This window comes from Triticum aestivum, chromosome 4D, assembly GCF_018294505.1.
Source record: "Triticum aestivum cultivar Chinese Spring chromosome 4D, IWGSC CS RefSeq v2.1, whole genome shotgun sequence".
Taxonomy (NCBI): Eukaryota; Viridiplantae; Streptophyta; class Magnoliopsida; order Poales; family Poaceae; genus Triticum; species Triticum aestivum.
Genome location: NC_057805.1, coordinates 98378085 through 98384084, shown reverse-complemented (window position 1 = coordinate 98384084; position 6000 = coordinate 98378085). Strand labels below are relative to the sequence as shown.

Here is a 6000-nt window from a genome sequence, read left to right as displayed (position 1 = left end):
TCTATTTCAATTCCTCAATTTTGAGAGATTTATAGAGTTATAGAACAAGGGAAGGGTTATAAATTTTTATAGTGGGTGTACTGGAAGTGAAAATGTGTGTTGTGGCATGATTGCGGTTTGCATATCCTCCATGAACTCGAATAACAGATATGAAAATTCGAGCAGGAAGAGGGGAACCCAACTCGAGTAGTGGTTCAAACTTGAAACCGCCTCCCGCATTCCACACAGGCATGTCGTCACCGCTACAGAACAAAAGAAGCACGTGCCCCCACACAAAAGCCAAGGCTTTCATTCCTTCCTCCGCCTCCACCCCTCGCTCTCCCTGCCGCGCTCAACTCAAAAACCACAGTACTACACCTCGTCGGCGGTGGTGGCCATGGCCGCCTTCTTGCCGCCCCTCCCCATGGACCGCGCGTCAGAGAACCTATGGTGGCGCCGGGGCAAGGACCCGCGCGACCTCGAGGCGCTCATTGGCTGCATCCTCTCCTACATCCACCTGGTCCTCCCGGGCCCGCCCGCCTCCCGCCATGCCCCCGGCCTCAACGCTCTCCTCCCCCACGACCACCTCGACCGCCTCAGCCTCCTCCCCGACACGCTCCTCCGCAACGTCCTCACCCGCCTCCCCGTCATGGACGCCGCGCGCACCACCGCGCTCTCGCGCCGCTGGCGCGGCCTCTGGCGCTCCGCCCCGCTCGTCCTCGTCGACGCCCACCTCCTCCCGACCTCGCCCACGATGCAGGTGCAGGTGTCGTGGGACGCCGCGCGCCGCGTCACCTCCGCGGTCTCCCGCATCCTCGCCGCACACCCGGGCCCCTTCCGCTGCGTCCACCTCACCACCAGCTACATGGAGGAGTTCCGCGGCCTGCTCGCGCGCTGGCTGCAGCTCCTCGCCGTCAAGGGCATGCAAGAACTCGTCCTCGCCAACCGCTCATGGCCACTTGACCTCGACCTCCCCGCCACCTTCTACGGCATGGGCACGCTTTTTTCATACGCCCGACTTTATAAATAAAGGCATCAAGCACAATATCACAACCAACATCCACCAACCAAGCCAACAAGGTAGCAACCGAACAGATGGAAGTTTAGCGTACATGGCAAACGAGCCGAACAAGGCACGCAGGCCAGCAATCAAAAGACAGCATAAACGGCAACAGAACTAAGGCGCCGTCTGAATCCGCTGCATCAGGGAGGAAGCTGTGGACCGAATCTTGGATGTCATAGCGTCGAAAGCCTCGAGGTCCACCTCCTTAATCAATAATCTCCACTGCTGCAGGAATACACCAGTTTTAAATAAGCAACTCACGGGATTAGCCGGGAAGGAAAGCTCGATGGTAAATTTGTTGCGAATGGTCCACAGCGACTAACAGATCGCCGCAAACCCCACCCAGAAAATCCTTTTAGAGGAGCCAGATAAGCCGCTAGAAAGCCGCCTCAAGTCCACGAAGGACGACGGGTTCCAGTTCACTTGCAACCAAAAACGAATACAGCTCCACACGAATTTAGCCAGAGAACAATGAAAGAAAATATGGTCAGTGTTTTCAATGGCCCCACATAACGCGCATCTGTCAGAGCCCGGCCCATTCCTTTTCCGAATTTGATCCGCCGCGAGAAGTTTCCCACGGAAAGCTTGCCACAAGAAAATCTTGATCTCAAGGGGATACGAGCTCTCCAAATGCAATTGAATTTAGACGTGGCCACGCTCACCCGCCTCTAGCTTGCCCTTTGGAAGTTCCCGGACACCGCCGGCCTCCCCCGCGCCGCCTCCTTCCCCAACCTCCGTGAGCTCGGCCTCTTTACAGTCGCAATGGAGAGCCGGCACATGGACTTCATCATCTCCAAGAGCCCCGTGCTGGAGATCCTGTGCATCCAAGCGAACTTGCTCATGGACCGTCTCACCCTCGTCAGCCGTAGCATCCGGTGCGTGCAGTTAATCGGGGCCTCCGATCTGGAAAACGTCATGGACGAAGCCCCCAAGCTCGAGCGCCTCATCATCTGGGAGTCATTCACCCGTGAGTTATTTACCCAAAACCACCACAGTTGGGGCTAGGGTAACAAGTTGGTACCAGATTTGAGCCAGGTCACAAAAACCCACCAGTTCTGAGACTAATCAGTAACGCGGAGCACTAACGGGCTGATTTGGCCGCGAAAACAGCAAAACCGACAGGTGGGACCCACCTGCCGGATTGACGTGGCGCGGGCTGATGGATGCCGTTCGACGGCCGTTTCCTTGCCCATGTATGAGTGGCCCGCGCGGGTAGCTGGTCGGACCAGACCGCACCATACCACATCAGACCGCCCGCTCTGTCTCGACCTCGACGACCGCCGGCACCGCCACCGTCGTCTCGCCGCCGCTCCGCCATGGTTTCTTGGAGTGAGGGTTCAAGCTCTGCTTCTTCGAACGACGAGTCAATGACTAGCCAGGTACGTTCATTTGGGGATTCCAGCATTTAGGGTTAGGGTTAGGGTTAGGGTTCTTGAGTTGGGGATTTCTTACCAACTCACTGATTCAATCTCTTGGGTTTTTTAGCTTCCTAGGACTATCCCATGCTATGAATGGAGTGGCATTGCTCATGAGCTCTCCTCTTGCTGTCTACATCGAGAGCCTTGCCTCAGGCTAGTTGCCTTTGAATCTACGGACACTGGCTGGCGTTTTCTTGCTTGTGCTGAGGAGAAGGTATGTTGCTTAGTATTGTAATTAGTTAATCTTAGTTAGTTTATGCTCCATTCAAATGCCACAAGGAAATTATGCTCTGCTTAGTAGTGTAAAGAATTGTCACTACCCACAGTTGGAGATAATTTAGTGATTATGCTCTGACAGTAGGAAATGATGCTCTGCCAGTAGGAAATTATGCTCAGGCAGTAGTGTAATTTGGTCCAAATAATTTAGTAGTGTACAAAATTGTAAATGCCAGTAGGAAATTATGCTCTATTAAATAATTTTGTGGAAATAATATAGTTGCTGTTATAATTATTGACAACATATATTTAGTTTATATGCTGTTAAAATTGACAATAATTTCTTATTGGCGACACATATTTATTTCATAGGCTTTCATAATTGTTTCTGCTCTTAAATGATGACCACAATTTCTTATTGAGAACATCTCTGTTGAAGTATGATTGACAATATTTTATTTTGAATTTTAGGCAGAACTAAAGTGCAGCTATCTGGAGTGGATAGACCATGAGTGGTCAGTGGCTATGCAGTTCTACCTAACTGAATTGTGGAGCATGTATGACAAAGAAAACAAGGACAGGCTGAGAGACAATGTTCAGCTTGCTGAACACAATTTCAAAGTAGTTGGAGAAAAGAGGAAGGAGGAAGAACTGAGATTTTTGAAACTTGATTTTGCAAAAATGGTGGCTGACAAGGAGGAGGCTATCACTCAGCTGGGCAATGCTAGGTTGGCTCTTAGTGACCTGAAAGAGGAGATGGAGAAGAATAAGTTGGCAGACCATGGTTGCACCAATCTACATCAGTTACTCAGGGCAAAGGCAGAGAAGGAGAGGGATAAGCTTGTGCTAGAGAGATACCAAGTGCTCACAGAGAGAGACTAACTAAAGGAAGAGAAGAAAGAGCTGGAGTACATCATTTCTGATTTGCTAAAACAGAAGCATGGCTACAAGGACAAGATCAAGAAGTTGAAGGAGACGTGTGATGAATTTTAAGTATGTAATGTGGTATTGTACTGCTGTAATTGTGCTTTGTTGCACTTAATAAGCAGACCTAACTAGAAGTGCACTATACTGTTGTAATGGTTGAATTTGTACTGAATTATCCAGTTTATCTCCAAGACTAGGATTTGAACTTATGGCATGAATTGGACTGAATTTGCAGTACTGTCTTTTGTATTATATTTGTATCAGGTGAAACTGGTGTGATAGTTCATGATTATTGTGCACGGAATGTGGTGATCATGAAGGAAATATGCCCTAGAGGCAATAATAAAGTTGTTATTATATTTCCTTATATCATGATAAATGTTTATTATTCATGCTAGAATTGTATTAACCAGAAACTTAGTACATGTGTGAATACATAGACAAAACAGAGTGTCCCTAGTATGCCTCTACTTGACTAGCTTGTTAATCATAGATGGTTAAGTTTCCTAGCCATAGACATGTGTTGTCATTTGATGAACGGGATCACATCATTAGAGAACGATGTGATGGACAAGACCCATCCGTTAGCTTAGCACTATGATCGTTTAGTTTGTTGCTATTGCTTTCTTCATGACTTATACATGTTCCTATGACTATGAGATTATGCAACTCCCGAATACCGGAGAAACACTTAGTGTGATATCAAACGTCACAACGTAACTGGGTGATTATAAAGATGCTCTATGATGTCTACTACACAACCTTCTTCTTGTAGACGTTGTTGGGCCTCCAAGTGCAGAGGTTTGTAGGACAGTAGCAAATTTCCCTCAAGTGGATGACCTAAGGTTTATCAATCCGTGGGAGGCATAGGATGAAGATGGTCTCTCTCAAGCAACCCTGCAACCAAATAACAAAGAGTCTCTTGTGTCCCCAACACACCCAATACAATGGTAAATTGTATAGGTGCACTAGTTTGGCGAAGAGATGGTGATACAAGTGCAATATGGATGGTAGATATAGGTTTTCGTAATCTGAAAATATAAAAACAGCAAGGTAATTAATAATAAAAGTGAGCGTAAATGGTATTGCAATGCGTTGAAACAAGGCCTAGGGTTCATACTTTCACTAGTGCAAGTTCTCTCAACAATAATAACATAATTGGATCGTATAACAATCCCTCAACATGCAACAAAGAGTCACTCCAAAGTCACTAATAGCGGAGAACAAACAAAGAGATTATTGTAGGGTACGAAACCACCTCAAAGTTATCCTTTCTGATCGATCTATTCAAGAGTCCGTAGTAAAATAACACGAAGCTATTCTTTCCGTTCGATCTATCCTAGAGTTCGTACTAGAATAACACCTTAAGACACAAATCAACCAAAACCCTAATGTCACCTAGATACTCCAATGTCACCACAAGTATCCGCGGGTATGATTATACGATATGCATCACACAATCTCAGATTCATCTATTCAACCAACACATAGAACTTCAAAGAGTGCCCCAAAGTTTCTACCAGAGAGTCAAGACGAAAACGTGTGCCAACCCCTTATGCATAGATTAACAAGGTCACTGAACCCGCAAGTTGATCACCAAACCATACATCAAGTGAATCAATGGATTACCCCATTGTCACCACGGGTATCTCACGCAAGACATACATCAAGTGTTCTCAAATCCTTAAAGACTCAATCCGATAAGATAACTTCAAAGGGAAAACTCAATCCATTACAAGAGAGTAGAGGGGGAGAAACATCATAAGATCCAACTATAATAGCAAAGCTCGCGATACATCAAGATCGTGCCAAATCAAGAACACGAGAGAGAGAGAGAGATCAAACACATAGCTACGGGTACATACCCTCATCCCCGAGGGTGAACTACTCCCTCCTCGTCATGGAGAGCGCCGGGATGATGAAGATGGCCACCGGTGAGGGATCCCCCCTCCTGCAGGGTGCCGGAACAGGGTCCCGATTGTTTTTGGTGGCTACAGAGGCTTGCGGCGGTGGAACTCCCGATCTAGGTTATGTTATGGAAGTTTGGGTATATATAAGAGGTATTGGCGTCGGGGACAAGTCAGGGGGTCTCCGAGGCGGACACGAGGTAGGGGTGCGCGCCCAGGGGGTAGGGCGCGCCCCCACCCTCGTGGGTGCCTCGGGACTCTTCTGGCCCATCTCCGATACTCCGTGGGCTTCTTCTGGTCCAAAAATAATCTCCATGAAATTTCAGGTCAATTGGACTCCGTTTGGTTTTCCGTTTCTGTGATACTCAAAAACAAGGAAAAAACAGAAACTGGCACTGGGCTCTAGGTTAATAGGTTAGTCCCAAAAATAATATAAAAAGGTATATTAAAGCCCATTAAACATCCAAAATAGATAATATAATAGCATGGA

The 6000-nt window shown here is 47.5% G+C and overlaps 1 pseudogene; it reads left to right on the top strand.

Annotated features, from left to right (window-relative positions):
• The first annotated feature begins 332 nt into the window (after positions 1-332).
• Positions 333-6000, top strand: part of LOC123096475 (F-box/FBD/LRR-repeat protein At1g13570-like) — a 54383-nt pseudogene continuing 48715 nt past the window's right edge.